Source organism: Schistocerca gregaria, chromosome 1, assembly GCF_023897955.1.
Source record: "Schistocerca gregaria isolate iqSchGreg1 chromosome 1, iqSchGreg1.2, whole genome shotgun sequence".
NCBI lineage: Eukaryota > Metazoa > Arthropoda > Insecta > Orthoptera > Acrididae > Schistocerca > Schistocerca gregaria.
Genome location: NC_064920.1, coordinates 33,581,431 through 33,600,583, shown reverse-complemented (window position 1 = coordinate 33,600,583; position 19,153 = coordinate 33,581,431).

The following is a 19,153-nucleotide window of genomic DNA, read 5'->3' as shown; positions in this document are numbered from 1 at the left end:
AAAGTGCGCATGGTGACTGTTGTATTCAATCCCGATGCAACTTCTGTGTTTCACCAACACTCTGATAGTCCACAGATTACAGAATGCCTCCAGATGTGCATCGGAAACTACTACTGTTCTTCCATGGAACGATCAAAGCGTAGACTGTTTCAGACATTACTCCCATGGAGGAAACTGCTCATGGAGACGGTTGTATTCAATCCCGATGCAATTTCAGTGTTTCATCAACACTCTGATAGTCCACAGATTACAGAAAGCAACCAGATGTGCATCGGAAACTACTACTTGTCTTCCAGGAAACGATCAAAGCGTAGGCTGTTTGAGACATTACTCCCATGGAGGAAATTGCGCATGGTGACTGCTGTATTCAATCCCGATGCAATATCTTTGTTTCATCAACACTCTGATAGTCTACAGATTACAGAATAACACCAGATGTGCATCGGAAACTACTACTGGTCTTCCACTGAACGATCAAATCGTAGACTGTTTGAGACATTACTCTCATGGAGGAATCTGCGCATGGAGACTGTTGTATTCAATCCCGATGCAATTTCTGTGTTTCATCAACACTCTGATAGTCCACAGATTACAGAAAGCATCCAGATGTGCATCGGAAACTACTACTGGTCTTCCAGTGAACGATCAAAGTGTAGACTGTTTGAGACATTACTCCCATGGAGGAAAGTGTTCATGGTGACTGTTGCATTTAATCCCGATGCATTTTCTGTGTTTCATCAACACTCTGATAGTCCACAGATTACAGAATGCCACCAGATGTGCATCGGAAACTACTAATGGTCTTCCTGGGAACGATCAAAGCGTAGACTGTTTCAGACATTACTCCCATGGAGGAAAGTGTTGATGGTGACTATTGTATTCAATCCCAATGCAATTTCAGTTTCATCAACACTCTGATAGTCCACAGATCACAGAATGCCACCAGATGTACATCGGAAACTACTACTGGTCTTCCAGGGAACGATCAAAACTTAGACTGTTTGAGACATTACTGTTATGGAGGAAAGTGCGCATGGTGACTGTTGTATTCAATCCCGATGCAACTTCTGTGTTTCACCAACACTCTGATAGTCCACAGATTACAGAATGCCTCCAGATGTGCATCGGAAACTACTACTGTTCTTCCATGGAATGATCAAAGCGTAGACTGTTTCAGACATTACTCCCATGGAGGAAACTGCTCATGGAGACGGTTGTATTCAATCCCGATGCAATTTCAGTGTTTCATCAACACTCTGATAGTCCACAGATTACAGAAAGCAACCAGATGTGCATCGGAAACTACTACTTGTCTTCCAGGAAACGATCAAAGCGTAGGCTGTTTGAGACATTACTCCCATGGAGGAAAGTGCGCATGGTGACTGCTGTATTCAATCCCGATGCAATATCTTTGTTTCATCAACACTCTGATAGTCTACAGATTACAGAATAACACCAGATGTGCATCGGAAACTACTACTGGTCTTCCACTGAACGATCAAATCGTAGACTGTTTGAGACATTACTCTCATGGAGGAAACTGCGCATGGAGACTGTTGTATTCAATCCCGATGCAATTTCTGTGTTTCATCAACACTCTGATAGTCCACAGATTACAGAAAGCATCCAGATGTGCATCGGAAACTACTACTGGTCTTCCAGTGAACGATCAAAGTGTAGACTGTTTGAGACATTACTCCCATGGAGGGAAGTGCGCATGGTGACTGTTGTATTCAATCCCGATGCAATTTCTGTGTTTCATTAACACTCTGATAGTCCACAGATTACAGAATCCAACCAGACGTTCATCGGAAACTACTAGTGGTCTTCCAGGGAATGATCAAAGCGTAGACTGTTTGAGACATTACTCCCATGGAGGAAAGTGCGCATGGTGACTGTTGTATTCAACCCCGATGCAATTTCTGTGTTTCATCAACACACTGATAGTCCACGGATTACAGAAAGCATCCAGATGTGCATCGGAAACTACTACTGGTCTTCCAGGGAACGATCAAAGCGTAAACTCTTTGAGACATTACTCCCATGGAGGAAAGTGTTCATGGTGACTGTTGCATTCAATCTCGATGCATTTTCTGTGATTCATCAACACTCTGATAGTCCACAGATTACAGAATGCCACCAAATGTGCATCAGAAACTACTACTGGTCTTCCAGGGAACGATCAAAGCATAGACTGTTTGAGACATTACCCACATGGAAGAAAGTGCGCATGGTGACTGTTGTATTCAATCCCGATGCAATTTCTGAGTTTCATCAACACACTGATAGTCCACAGATTACAGAAAGAATCCAGATGTGCATCGGAAACTACTACTGGTCTTCCAAGGAACGATCAAAGCGTAGACTGTTAGAGACATTACTCCCTTGGAGGAAAGTGCGCATGGTGACTGTTGTATTCAATCAAGAAGCAATATCTGTGTTTCATCAACACTGTGATAGTCTTCAGATTACAGAATGCCACCAGATGTCCATCGGAAACTACTACTGGTTTTCCAGGGAACGATCAAAGCGTAGACTGTTTGAGACATTACTCACGTTGAGGGAAGTGCGCATGGTGACTGTTGTATTCAATCCCGATGCAATTTCTTAGTTTCATCAACACTCTGATACTCCACAGATTACAGAATGACTTCAGATGTGCATCGGAAACTACTACTGGTCTTCCAGGGAACGATCAAAGCGTAGACTGTTAGAGACATTACTCCCTTGGAGGAGAGTGCGCATGGTGACTGTTGTATCCAATCAAGAAGCAATATCTGTGTTTCATCAACACTGTGATAGTCTACAGATTACAGAATGCCACCAGATGGCCATTGGAAACTACTACTGGTTTTCCAGGGAACGATCAAAGCATAGTCTGTTTGAGACATTACTCACGTTGAGGAAAGTGCGAATGGTGACTGTTGTATTCAATCCCAATGCAATTTCTTAGTTTCATCAACACTCTGATACTCCACAGACTACAGAATGCCTCCAGATGTGCATCGGAAACTACTACTGGTCTTCCAGGGAACGATCAAAGCGTAGACTGTTAGAGACATTACTCCCTTGGAGGAAAGTGCGCATGGTGGCTGTTGTATTCAATCCCGATGCAATTTCTGTGTTTCATCAACACTCTGATAGTCCACGGATTACAGAAACCATCCAGATGTGCATCTTAAACTACTACTGGTCTTCCAGGGAACGATCAAAGCGTAAACTCTTTGAGACATTACTCCCATGGAGGAAAGTGTTCATGGTGACTGCTGCATTCAACCCGATGCATTTTCTGTGTTTCATCAAAACTCTGATAGTCCACAGATTACAGAATGCCACGAGATGTGCATCGGAAACTACTACTGGTCTTCCAGGGAACGATTAAAGCGTAAACTCTTTGAGACATTACTCCCATGGAGGAAAGTGTTCATGGTGACTGTTGCATTCAATCCCGATGCAATTTCTTAGTTTCATCAACACTCTGATACTCCACAGATTACAGAATGCCTCCAGATGTGCAACGGAAACTACTACTGGTCTTCCAGGGACTGATTAAAGCGTAAACTCTTTGAGACATTACTCCCATGGAGGAAAGTGTTCATGGTGACTGTTGCATTCAATCCCGATGCATTTTCTGTGTTTCATCAACACTCTGATAGTCCACAGATTACAGAATGCCACCAGATGTGCATCGGAAACTACTAATGGTCTTCCAGGGAACGATCAAAGCATAGACTATTTCAGACATTACTCCCATGGAGGAAAGTGCGGATGGTGACTATTGTATTCAATCCCGATGCAATTTCTGTTTCATCAACACTCTGATAGTCCACAGATCACAGAATGCCACCATATGTGCATCGGAAACTACTACTGGTCTTCCAGGGAACGATCAAAACGTAGACTGTTTGAGACATTACTGTTATGGAGGAAAGTGCGCATGGTGTTTGTTGTATTCAATCCCGATGCAACTTCTGTGTTTCACCAACACTCTGATAGTCCACAGATTACAGAATGCCTCCAGGTGTGCATCGGAAACTACTACTGTTCTTCCATGGAACGATCAAAGCGTAGACTGTTTCAGACATTACTCCCATGGAGGAAACTGCTCATGGAGACGGTTGTATTCAATCCCGATGCAATTTCAGTGTTTCATCAACACTCTGATAGTCCACAGATTACATAAAGCATCCAGATGTGCATCGGAAACTACTACTTGTCTTCCAGGAAACGATCAAAGCGTAGGCTGTTTGAGACATTACTCCCATGGAGGAAAGTGCGCATGGTGACTGTTGTATTCAATCCCGATGCAATATCTTTGCTTCATCAACATTCTGATAGTCTACAGATTACAGAATAACACCAGATGTGCATCGGAAACTACTACTGGTCTTCCATCGAACGATCAAAGCGTAAACTCTTTGAGACATTACTCCCATTGAGGGAAGTTCGCATGGTGACTGTTGTATTCAATCCCGAGGCAATTTCTGTGTTTCATCAACACTCAGATAGTCCACAGATTACAGAATCCAACCAGACGTTCATCGGAAACTACTACTGGTCTTCCAGGGAATCATCAAAGCGTAGACTGTTTGAGACATTACTCCCATGGAGGAAAGTGCGCATGGTGACTGTCGTATTCAACCCCGATGCAATTTCTGTGTTTCATCAACACACTGATAGTCCACGGATTACAGGAAGCATCCAGATGTGCATCGGAAACTACTACTGGTCTTCCAGGGAACGATCAAAGCGTAAACTCTTTGAGACATTACTCCCATGGAGGAAAGTGTTCATGGTGACTTTTGCATTCAATCTCGATGCATTTTCTGTGATTCATCAACACACTGATAGTCCACAGATTACAGAATGCCACCAAATGTGCATCAGAAACTACTACTGGTCTTCCAGGGAACGATCAAAGCGTAGACTGTTTGAGATATTACTCCCATGGAAGAAAGTGCGCATGGTGACTGTTGTATTCAATCCCGATGCAATTTCTGAGTTTCATCAACACACTGATAGTCCACAGATTACAGAAAGAATCCAGATGTGCATCGGAAACTACTACTGGTCTTCCAGGGAACGATCAAAGCGTAGACTATTTCAGACATTACTCCCATGGAGGAAAGTGCGGATGGTGACTATTGTATTCAATCCCGATGCAATTTCTGTTTCATCAACACTCTGATAGTCCACAGATCACAGAATGCCACCATATGTGCATCGGAAACTACTACTGGTCTTCCAGGGAACGATCAAAACGTAGACTGTTTGAGACATTACTGTTATGGAGGAAAGTGCGCATGGTGTTTGTTGTATTCAATCCCGATGCAACTTCTGTGTTTCACCAACACTCTGATAGTCCACAGATTACAGAATGCCTCCAGGTGTGCATCGGAAACTACTACTGTTCTTCCATGGAACGATCAAAGCGTAGACTGTTTCAGACATTACTCCCATGGAGGAAACTGCTCATGGAGACGGTTGTATTCAATCCCGATGCAATTTCAGTGTTTCATCAACACTCTGATAGTCCACAGATTACATAAAGCATCCAGATGTGCATCGGAAACTACTACTTGTCTTCCAGGAAACGATCAAAGCGTAGGCTGTTTGAGACATTACTCCCATGGAGGAAAGTGCGCATGGTGACTGTTGTATTCAATCCCGATGCAATATCTTTGCTTCATCAACATTCTGATAGTCTACAGATTACAGAATAACACCAGATGTGCATCGGAAACTACTACTGGTCTTCCATCGAACGATCAAAGCGTAAACTCTTTGAGACATTACTCCCATTGAGGGAAGTTCGCATGGTGACTGTTGTATTCAATCCCGAGGCAATTTCTGTGTTTCATCAACACTCAGATAGTCCACAGATTACAGAATCCAACCAGACGTTCATCGGAAACTACTACTGGTCTTCCAGGGAATCATCAAAGCGTAGACTGTTTGAGACATTACTCCCATGGAGGAAAGTGCGCATGGTGACTGTCGTATTCAACCCCGATGCAATTTCTGTGTTTCATCAACACACTGATAGTCCACGGATTACAGGAAGCATCCAGATGTGCATCGGAAACTACTACTGGTCTTCCAGGGAACGATCAAAGCGTAAACTCTTTGAGACATTACTCCCATGGAGGAAAGTGTTCATGGTGACTTTTGCATTCAATCTCGATGCATTTTCTGTGATTCATCAACACACTGATAGTCCACAGATTACAGAATGCCACCAAATGTGCATCAGAAACTACTACTGGTCTTCCAGGGAACGATCAAAGCGTAGACTGTTTGAGATATTACTCCCATGGAAGAAAGTGCGCATGGTGACTGTTGTATTCAATCCCGATGCAATTTCTGAGTTTCATCAACACACTGATAGTCCACAGATTACAGAAAGAATCCAGATGTGCATCGGAAACTACTACTGGTCTTCCAGGGAACGATCAAAGCGTAGACTGTTAGAGACAATACTCCCATGCAGGAAAGTGCGCATGGTGACTGTTGTATTCAATCCCGATGCAATTTCTGTGTTTCATCAACACACTGATAGTCCACAGATTACAGAATGCCACCAGATGTGCATCGGAAACTACTACTGGTCTTCCAGGGAACGATCAAAGCGTAGACTGTTAGAGACATTACTCCCTTGGAGGAAAGTGCGCATGGTGACTGTTGTATTCAATCCCGAAGCAATTTCTGTGTTTCATTAACACTGTGATAGTCTACAGATTACAGAATGCCACCAGATGGCCATCGGAAACTACTACTGGTTTTCCACTGAACGATCAAAGCGTAGACTGTTTGAGACATTACTCACGTTGAGGTAAGTGCGCATAGTGACTGTTGTATTCAATCCCGATGCAATTTCTTAGTTTCATCAACACTCTGATACTCCACAGATTACAGAATGCCTCCAGATGTGCATCGGAAGCTACTACTGGTCTTCCAGGGAACGATCAAAACGTAGACTGTTAGAGACATTACTCTCATGGAGGAAAGTGCGCATGGTGGCTGTTGTATTCAATCCCGATGCAATTTCTGTGTTTCATCAACACTCTGATAGTCCACAGATTACAGAAAGAATCCAGATGTGCATCGGAAACTACTACTGGTCTTCCAGGGAACGATCAAAGCGTAGACTGTTAGAGACATTACTCCCATGGAGGAAAGTGCGTATGGTGACTGTTGTATTCAATCCCGATGCAATTTCTGTGTTTCATCAACACTGCGATAGTCTACAGATTACAGAATGCCACCAGATGTCCATCGGGAAATACTACTGGTTTTCCAGGGAACGATCACAGCGTAGACTGTTTGAGACATTACTCACGTGGAGGAAAGTGCGCATGGTGCCTGTTGCATTCAATCCCGATGCATTTTCTGTGTTTCATCAACACTCTGATAGTCCACAGATTACAGAATGCCACGAGATGTGCATCGGAAACTACTACTGGTCTTCCTGGGAACGATCCAAGCGTAGACTGTTTCAGACATTACTCCCATGGAAGAAAGTGCGCATGGTGACTGTTGTATTCAATCCCGATGCAATTTCTTAGTTTCATCAACACTTTGATACTCCACAGATTACAGAATGCCTCCAGATGTGCATCGGAAACTACTACTGGTCTTCCAGGGAACGATTAAAGCGTAAACTCTTTGAGACAACACTCCCATGGAGGAAAGTGTTCATGGTGACTGTTGCATTCAATCCCGATGCATTTACTGTGTTTCATCAACACTCTGATAGTCCACAGATTACAGAATGCCACCAGATGTGCATCGGAAACTACTAATGGTCTTCCAGGGAACGATCAAAGCATAGACAATTTCAGACATTACTCCCATGGAGGAGAGTGCGGATGGTGACTATTGTATTCAATCCCGATGCAATTTCTGTTTCATCAACACTCTGATAGTCCACAGATCACAGAATGCCACCAGATGTGCATCGGAAACTACTACTGGTCCTCCAGGGAACGATCAAAACGTAGACTGTTTGAGACATTACTTTTATGGAGGAAAGTGCGCATGGTGACTGTTGTATTCAATCCCGATGCAACTTCTGTGTTTCACCAACACTCTGATAGTCCACAGATTACAGAATGCCTCCAGATGTGCATCGGAAACTACTACTGTTCTTCCATGGAACTATCAAAGCGTAGACTGTTTCAGACATTACTCCCATGGAGGAAACTGCTCATGGAGACGGTTGTATTCAATCCCGATGCAATTTCTGTGTTTCATCAACACTCTGATAGTCCACAGATTACATAAAGCATCCAGATGTGCATCGGAAACTACTACTTGTCTTCCAGGAAACGATCAAAGCGTAGGCTGTTTGAGACATTACTCCCATGGAGGAAAGTGCGCATGGTGACTGTTGTATTCAATCCCGATGCAATATCTTTGCTTCATCAACATTCTGATAGTCTACAGATTACAGAATAACACCAGATGTGCATCGGAAACTACTACTGGTCTTCCATCGAACGATCAAAGCGTAAACTCTTTGAGACATTACTCCCATTGAGGGAAGTTCGCATGGTGACTGTTGTATTCAATCCCGAGGCAATTTCTGTGTTTCATCAACACTCAGATAGTCCACAGATTACAGAATCCAACCAGACGTTCATCGGAAACTACTACTGGTCTTCCAGGGAATCATCAAAGCGTAGACTGTTTGAGACATTACTCCCATGGAGGAAAGTGCGCATGGTGACTGTCGTATTCAACCCCGATGCAATTTCTGTGTTTCATCAACACACTGATAGTCCACGGATTACAGGAAGCATCCAGATGTGCATCGGAAACTACTACTGGTCTTCCAGGGAACGATCAAAGCGTAAACTCTTTGAGACATTACTCCCATGGAGGAAAGTGTTCATGGTGACTTTTGCATTCAATCTCGATGCATTTTCTGTGATTCATCAACACACTGATAGTCCACAGATTACAGAATGCCACCAAATGTGCATCAGAAACTACTACTGGTCTTCCAGGGAACGATCAAAGCGTAGACTGTTTGAGATATTACTCCCATGGAAGAAAGTGCGCATGGTGACTGTTGTATTCAATCCCGATGCAATTTCTGAGTTTCATCAACACACTGATAGTCCACAGATTACAGAAAGAATCCAGATGTGCATCGGAAACTACTACTCCTCTTCCAGGGAACGATCAAAGCGTAGACTGTTAGAGACATTACTCCCATGCAGGAAAGTGCGCATGGTGACTGTTGTATTCAATCCCGATGCAATTTCTGTGTTTCATCAACACACTGATAGTCCACAGATTACAGAATGCCACCAGATGTGCATCGGAAACTACTACTGGTCTTCCAGGGAACGATCAAAGCGTAGACTGTTAGAGACATTACTCCCTTGGAGGAAAGTGCGCATGGTGACTGTTGTATTCAATCCCGAAGCAATTTCTGTGTTTCATTAACACTGTGATAGTCTACAGATTACAGAATGCCACCAGATGGCCATCGGAAACTACTACTGGTTTTTCACTGAACGATCAAAGCGTATACTGTTTGAGACATTACTCACGTTGAGGTAAGTGCGCATAGTGACTGTTGTATTCAATCCCGATGCAATTTCTTAGTTTCATCAACACTCTGATACTCCACAGATTACAGAATGCCTCCAGATGTGCATCGGAAACTACTACTGGTCTTCCAGGGAACGATCAAAACGTAGACTGTTAGAGACATTACTCTCATGGAGGAAAGTGCGCATGGTGGCTGTTGTATTCAATCCCGATGCAATTTCTGTGTTTCATCAACACTCTGATAGTCCACAGATTACAGAAAGAATCCAGATGTGCATCGGAAACTACTACTGGTCTTCCAGGGAACGATCAAAGCGTAGACTGTTAGAGACATTACTCCCATGGAGGAAAGTGCGTATGGTGACTGTTGTATTCAATCCCGATGCAATTTCTGTGTTTCATCAACACTGCGATAGTCTACAGATTACAGAATGCCACCAGATGTCCATCGGGAAATACTACTGGTTTTCCAGGGAACGATCACAGCGTAGACTGTTTGAGACATTACTCACGTGGAGGAAAGTGCGCATGGTGCCTGTTGCATTCAATCCCGATGCATTTTCTGTGTTTCATCAACACTCTGATAGTCCACAGATTACAGAATGCCACGAGATGTGCATCGGAAACTACTACTGGTCTTCCTGGGAACGATCCAAGCGTAGACTGTTTCAGACATTACTCCCATGGAAGAAAGTGCGCATGGTGACTGTTGTATTCAATCCCGATGCAATTTCTTAGTTTCATCAACACTTTGATACTCCACAGATTACAGAATGCCTCCAGATGTGCATCGGAAACTACTACTGGTCTTCCAGGGAACGATTAAAGCGTAAACTCTTTGAGACAACACTCCCATGGAGGAAAGTGTTCATGGTGACTGTTGCATTCAATCCCGATGCATTTACTGTGTTTCATCAACACTCTGATAGTCCACAGATTACAGAATGCCACCAGATGTGCATCGGAAACTACTAATGGTCTTCCAGGGAACGATCAAAGCATAGACAATTTCAGACATTACTCCCATGGAGGAGAGTGCGGATGGTGACTATTGTATTCAATCCCGATGCAATTTCTGTTTCATCAACACTCTGATAGTCCACAGATCACAGAATGCCACCAGATGTGCATCGGAAACTACTACTGGTCCTCCAGGGAACGATCAAAACGTAGACTGTTTGAGACATTACTTTTATGGAGGAAAGTGCGCATGGTGACTGTTGTATTCAATCCCGATGCAACTTCTGTGTTTCACCAACACTCTGATAGTCCACAGATTACAGAATGCCTCCAGATGTGCATCGGAAACTACTACTGTTCTTCCATGGAACTATCAAAGCGTAGACTGTTTCAGACATTACTCCCATGGAGGAAACTGCTCATGGAGACGGTTGTATTCAATCCCGATGCAATTTCTGTGTTTCATCAACACTCTGATAGTCCACAGATTACAGAAAGCATCCAGATGTGCATCGGAAACTACTACTTGTCTTCCATTGAACGATCAAAGCGTAGGCTGTTTGAGACATTACTCCCATGGAGGAAAGTGGGCATGGTGACTGTTGTATTCAATCCCGATGCAATATCTTTGTTTCATCAACACTCTGAAAGTCTACAGATTACAGAATACCACCAGATGTGCATCGAAAACTACTACTGGTCTTCCAGGGAACGATCAAAGCGTAGACTGTTTGAGACATTACTCTCATGGAGGAAACTGCGCATGGAGACTGTTGTATTCAATCCCGATGCAATTTCTGTGTTTCATTAACACTCTGATAGTCCACAGATTACAGAAAGCATCCAGATGTGCATCGGAAACTACTACTGGTCTTCCAGTGAACGATCAAATCGTAGACTGTTTGAGATATTACTCCCATGGAGGGAAGTGCGCATGGTGACTGTTGTATTCAATCCCGATGCAATTTCTGTGTTTCATTAACACTCTGATAGTCCACAGATTACAGAATGCTTTCAGATGTGCATCGGAAACTACTACTGGTCTTCCTGGGAACGATCAAAGCGTAGACTGTTTGAGACATTATTCCCATGAAGGAAAGTGCGCATGGTGACTGTTGTATTCAATCCCGAGGCAATTTCTGTGTTTCATCAACACTCAGATAGTCCACAGTTTACAGAATCCAACCAGACGTTCATCGGAAACTACTACTGGTCTTCCAGGGAATGATCAAAGCGTAGACTGTTTGAGACATTACTCCCATGGAGGAAAGTGCGCATGGTGACTGTTGTATTCAATCCCGATGCAATTTCTTAGTTTCATCAACACACCGATAGTCCACAGATTACAGAAAGAATCCATATGTGCATCGGAAACTACTACTGGTCTTCCAGGGAACGATCACAGCGTAGACTGTTAGAGACATTACTCCCATGGAGGAAAGTGCGCATGGTGACTGTTGCATTCAATCCCGATGCAATTTCTGTGTTTCATCAACACTCTGATAGTCCACAGATTACAAAATGCCACCAGATGTGCATCGGAAACTACTACTGGTCTTCCAGGGAACGATCAAAGCGTAGACTGTTAGAGACATTACTTCCTTGGAGGAAAGTGCGCATGGTGACTGTTGTATTCAATCCTGATGCAATTTCTGTGTTTCATCAACACTGCGATAGTCTACAGATTACAGAATGCCACCAGATGTCCATCGGGAACTACTACTGGTTTTCCAGGGAACGATCACAGCGTAGACTGCTTGAGACATTACTCACGTGGAGGAAAGTGCGCATGGTGACTGTTGTATTCAATCCCCATGAAATTTCTTAGTTTCATCAACACTCTGATACTCCACAGATTACAGAATGCCTCCAGATGTGCATCGGAAACTACTACTGGTCTTCCAGGGAACGATCAAAGCGTAGTCCGTTTGAGACATTACTCGCATGGAGGAAAGTGCTCATGGTGACTGTTGTATTCCATTCCGATTCAATTTCAGTGTTTCATCAACACTCTGATAGTCCACAGATTACAGAATGACTTCAGATGTGCATCGGAAACTACTACTGGTCTTCCAGGGAACGATCAAAGCGTAGACTGTTAGAGACATTACTCCCTTGGAGGAAAGTGCGCATGGTGACTGTTGTATTCAATCCCGAAGCAATTTCTGTGTTTCATCAACACTGTGAGAGTCTACAGATTACAGAATGCCACCAGATGTCCATCGGAAACTACTACTGGTTTTCCAGGGAACGATCAAAGCGTAGACTCTTTGAGACATTACTCACGTTGAGGAAAGTGCGCATGGTGACTGTTGTATTCAATCCCAATGCAATTTCATAGTTTCATCAACACTCTGATACTCCACAGATTACAGAATGCCTCCAGATGTGCATCGGAAACTACTACTGGTCTTCCAGGGAACGATCAAAGCGTAGACTGTAAGAGACATTACTCCCTTGGAGGAAAGTGCGCATGGTGGCTGTTGTATTCTATCCCGATGCAATTTCTGAGTTTCATCAACACTCTGATAGTCCACGGATTACAGAAACCACCCAGATGTGCATCTTAATCTACTACTGGTCTTCCAGGGAACGATTAAAGCGTAAACTCTTTGAGACATTACTCCCATGGAGGAAAGTGTTCATGGTGACTGTTGCATACAATCCCGATGCATTTTCTGTGTTTCATCAACACACTGATAGTCCACAGATTACAGAATGCCACCAGATGTGCATCGGAAACTACTAATGGTCTTCCAGGGAACGATCAAAGCATAGACTATTTCGGACATTACTGCCATGGAGGAAAGTGCGGATGGTGACTATTGTATTCAATCCCGATGCAATTTCTGTTTCATCAACACTCTGATAGTCCACAGATCACAGAATGCCACCAGATGTGCATCGGAAACTACTACTGGTCTTCCAGGGAACGATCAAAACGTAGACTGTTTGAGACATTACTTTTATGGAGGAAAGTGCGCATGGTGACTGTTGTATTCAATCCCGATGCAACTGCTGTGTTTCACCAACACTCTGATAGTCCACAGATTAGAGAATGTCTCCAGGTGTGCATCGGAAACTACTACTGTTCTTCCATGGAACGATCAAAGCGTAGACTGTTTCAGACATTACTCCCATGGAGGAAACTGCTCATGGAGACGGTTGTATTCAATCCCGATGCAATTTCTGTGTTTCATCAACACTCTGATAGTCCACAGATTACAGAAAGCATCCAGATGTGCATCGGAAACTACTACTGGTCTTCCAGTGAACGATCAAAGCGTAGACTGTTTGAGACATTATTCCCATAAAGGAAAGTGCGCATGGTGACTGTTGTATTCAATCCCGAGGCAATTTCTGTATTTCATCAACACTCAGATAGTCCACAGATTACAGAATCCAACCAGACGTTCATCTGAAACTACTACTGGTCTTCCAGGGAATGATCAAAGCGTAGACTGTTTGAGACATTACTCCCATGGAGGAAAGTGCGCATGGTGACTGTTGTATTCAATCCCGATGCAATTTCTGTGTTTCATCAACACTCTGATAGTCCACAGATTACAGAATGCCACCAGATGTGCATCGGAAACTACTACTGGTCTTCCAGGGAACGATCAAAGCGTAGACTGTTAGAGACATTACTTCCTTTGAGGAAAGTGCGCATGGTGACTGTTGTAGTCAATCCTGATGCAATTTCTGTGTTTCATCAACACTGCGATAGTCTACAGATTACAGAATGCCACCAGATGTCCATCGGGAACTACTACTGGTTTTCCAAGGAACGATCACAGCGTAGACTGTTTGAGACATTACTCACGTGGTGGAAAGTGCGCATGGTGACTGTTGTATTCAATCCCGATGCAATTTCTTAGTTTCATCAACACTCTGATACTCCACAGATTACAGAATGCCTCCAGATGTGCATCGGAAACTACTACTGGTCTTCCAGGGAACGATCAAAGCGTAGACTGTTTGAGATATTACTCGCATGGAGAAAAGTGCGCATGGTGACTGTTGTATTCAATCCCGATGCAATTTCTGTGTTTCATCTACACTCTGATAGTCCACGGATTACAGAAAGCATCCAGATGTGCATCGGAAACTACTACTGGTCTTCCAGGGAACGATCAAAGCGTAAACTCCTTGAGACATTACTCCCATGGACGAAAGTGTTCATGGTGACTGTTGCATTCAATCTCGATGCATTTTCTGTGATTCATCAACACTCTGATAGTCCACAGGTTACAGAATGCCACCAAATGTGCATCAGAAACTACTACTGGTCTTCCAGGGAACGATTGAAGCGTAAACTCTTTGAGACAATACTCCCATGGAGGAAAGTGTTCATGGTGACTGTTGCATTCAATCCCGATGCATTTTCTGTGTTTCATCAACACTCTGATAGTCCACAGATTACAGAATGCCACCAGATGTGCATCGGAAACTACTAATGGTCTTCCAGGGAACGATCAAAGCATAGACAATTTCAGACATTACTCCCATGGAGGAGAGTGCGGATGGTGACTATTGTATTCAATCCCGATGCAATTTCTGTTTCATCAACACTCTGATAGTCCACAGATCACAGAATGCCACCAGATGTGCATCGGAAACTACTACTGGTCCTCCAGGGAACGATCAAAACGTAGACTGTTTGAGACATTACTTTTATGGAGGGAAGTGCGCATGGTGACTGTTGTATTCAATCCCGATGCAACATCTGTGTTTCACCAACACTCTGATAGTCCACAGATTACAGAATGCCTCCAGATGTGCATCGGAAACTACTACTGTTCTTCCATGGAACGATCAAAGCGTAGACTGTTTCAGACATTACTCCCATGGAGGAAACTGCTCATGGAGACGGTTGTATTCAATCCCGATGCAATTTCTGTGTTTCATCAACACTCTGATAGTCCACAGATTACAGAAAGCATCCAGATGTGCATCGGAAACTACTACTTGTCTTCCTTTGAACGATCAAAGCGTAGGCTGTTTGAGACATTACTCCCATGGAGGAAAGTGGGCATGGTGACTGTTGTATTCAATCCCGATGCATTATCTTTGTTTCATCAACACTCTGATAGTCTACAGATTACAGAATACCACCAGATGTGCATCGAAAACTACTACTGGTCTTCCAGGGAACGATCAAAGCGTAGACTGTTTGAGACATTACTCTCATGGAGGAAACTGCGCATGGAGACTGTTGTATTCAATCCCGATGAAATTTCTGTGTTTCATCAACACTCTGATAGTCCACAGTTTGAAGAAAGCATCCAGATGTGCATCGGAAACTACTACTGGTCTTCCAGTGAGCGATCAAAGCGTAGACTGTTTGAGACATTACTCGCATGGAGGAAAGTGCGCATGGTGACTGTTGTATTCAATCCCGATGCAATTTCTGTGTTTCATCTACACTCTGATAGTCCACGGATTACAGAAAGCATCCAGATGTGCATCGGAAACTACTACTGGTCTTCCAGGGAACGATCAAAGCGTAAACTCTTTGAGACATTACTCCCATGGAGGAAAGTGCGCATATTGACTGTTGTATTAAATCTCGATGCATTTTCTGTGATTCATCAACACTCTGATAGTCCACAGATTACAGAATGCCACCAAATGTGCATCAGAAACTACTACTGGTCTTCCAGGGAACGATCAAAGCGTAGACTGTTTGAGACATTACTCCCATGGAAGAAAGTGCGCATGGTGACTGTTGTATTCAATCCCGATGCAATTTCTGAGTTTCATCAACACACTGATAGTCCACAGATTACAGAAAGAATCCAGATGTGCATCGGAAACTACTACTGGTCTTCCAGGGAACGATCAAAGCGTAGACTGTTAGAGACATTACTCCCATGGAGGAAAGTGCGCATGGTGACTGTTGTATTCAATCCCGATGCAATTTCTGTGTTTCATCAACACACTGATAGTCCACAGATTACAGAATGCCACCAGATGTGCATCGGAAACTACTACTGGTCTTCCAGGGAACGATAAAAGCGTAGACTGTTAGAGACATTACTCCCTTGGAGGAAAGTTCGCATGGTGACAGTTGTATTCAATCCCGAAGCAATTTCTGTGTTTCATCAACACTGTGATAGTCTACAGATTACAGAATGCCACCAGATGTCCATCGGAAACTACTACTGGTTTTCCACTGAACGATCAAAGCGTAGACTGTTTGAGACATTACTCACGTTGAGGAAAGTGCTCATGGTGACTGTTGTATTCAATCCCGATGCAATTTTTTAGTTTCATCAACACTCTGATACACCACAGATTACAGAATGCCTCCAGATGTGCATCGGAAACTACTACTGGTCTTCCAGGGAACGATCAAAGCGTAGACTGTTTGAGACGTTACTCTCATGGAGGAAAGTGCGCATGGTGGCTGTTGTATTCAATCCCGATACAATTTCTGTGTTTCATCAACACTCTGATAGTCCAAGGATTACAGAAAGCATCCAGATGTGCATCGGAACCTACTACTGGTCTTCCAGGGAACGATCAAAGCGTAAACTCTTTGAGACATTACTCCCATGGAGGAAAGTGTTCATGGTGACTGTTGCATTCAATCCCGATGCATTTTCTGTGTTTCATCAACACTCTGACAGTCCACAGATTACAGAATGTCACGAGATGTCCATCGAAAACTACTACTGGTCTTCCTGGGAACGATCCAAGCGTAGACTGTTTCAGACATTACTCCAATGGAAGAAAGTGCACATAGTGACTGTTGTATTCAATCCCGATGCAATTTCTGTGTTTCATCTACACTCTGATAGTCCACGGATTACAGAATGCATCCAGATGTGCATCGGAAACTACTACTGCTCTTCCAGGGAACGATCAAAGCGTAAACTCTTTGAGACATTACTCCCATGGAGGAAAGTGTTCATGGTGACTGTTGCATTCAATCTCGATGCATTTTCTGTGTTTCATCAACACTCTGATAGTCCACAGATTACAGAATGCCACCAAATGTGCATCGGAAACTACTACTGGTCTTCCAGGGAACGATCAAAGCGTAGACTGTTTGAGACATTACTCCCATGGAAGAAAGTGCACATGGTGACTGTTGTATTCAATTCCGATTCAATTTCTGTGTTTCATCAACACTCTGATTGTCAACAGATTACAGAATGCCACCAGATGTCCATCGGAAACTACTACTGGTTTTCCACTGAACGATCAAAGCGTAGACTGTGTGAGACATTACTCACGTTGAGGGAAGTGCGCATGGTGACTGTTGTATTCAATCCCGATGCAATTTCTTAGTTTCATTAACACTCTGATACTACACAGATTACAGAATGACTACAGATGTGCATCGAAAACTACTACTGGTCTTCCAGGGAACGATCAAAGCGTAGACTGTTTGAGACATTACTCCCTTGGAGGAAAGTGCGCATGGTGACTGTTGTATTCAATCAAGAAGCAATATCTGTGTTTCATCAACACTGTGATAGTCTACAGATTACAGAATGCCACCATATGTCCATCGGAAACTACTACTGGTTTTCCAGGGAACGATCAAAGCGTAGACTGTTAGAGACATTACTCCCTTGGAGGAAAGTGCGCTTGGTGGCTGTTGTATTCAATCCCGATGCAATTTCTGTGTTTCATCAACACTCTGATAGTCCACAGATTACAGAAACCATCCAGATGTGCATCTTAAACTACTACTGGTCTTCCAGGGAACGATCAAAGCGTAAACTCTTTGAGACATTACTCCCATGGAGGAAAGTGTTCATGGTGACTGTTGCATTCAATCCCGATGCATTTTCTGTGTTTCATCAAAACTCTGATAGTCCACAGATAACAGAATGCCACGAGATGTGCATCGGAAACTACTACTGGTCTTCCTGGAAACGATCAAAGCGTAGACTGTTTCAGACATTACTCCCATGGAAGAAAGTGCGCATGGTGACTGTTGTATTCAATCCCGATGCAATTTCTTAGTTTCATCAACACTCTGATACTCCACAGATTACAGAATGCCTCCAGATGTGCATCGGAAACTACTACTGGTCTTCCAGGGAACGATTAAAGCGTAAACTCTTTGAGACATTACTCCCATGGAGGAAAGTGTTCATGGTGACTGTTGCATTCAATCCCGATGCATTTTCTGTGTTTCATCAACACTCTGATAGTCCACAGATTACAGAATGCCACCAGATGTGCATCGGAAACTACTAATGGTCTTCCTGGGAACGATCAAAGCGTAGACTGTTAGAGACATTACTCCCATGGAGGAAAGTGCGTATGGTGACTATTGTATTCAATCCAGATGCAATTTCTGTTTCATCAACACTCTGATAGTCCACAGATCACAGAATGCCACCAGATGTGCATCGGAAACTACTACTGGTCTTCCAGGGAACGATCAAAACTTAGACTGTTTGAGACATTACTGTTATGGAGGAAAGTGCGCATGGTGACTGTTGTATTCAATCCCGATGCAACTTCTGTGTTTCACCAACACTCTGATAGTCCACAGATTACAGAATGCCTCCAGATGTGCATCGGAAACTACTACTGTTCTTCCATGGAACGATCAAAGCGTAGACTCTTTCAGACATTACTCCCATGGAGGGAAGTGCGCACGGTGACT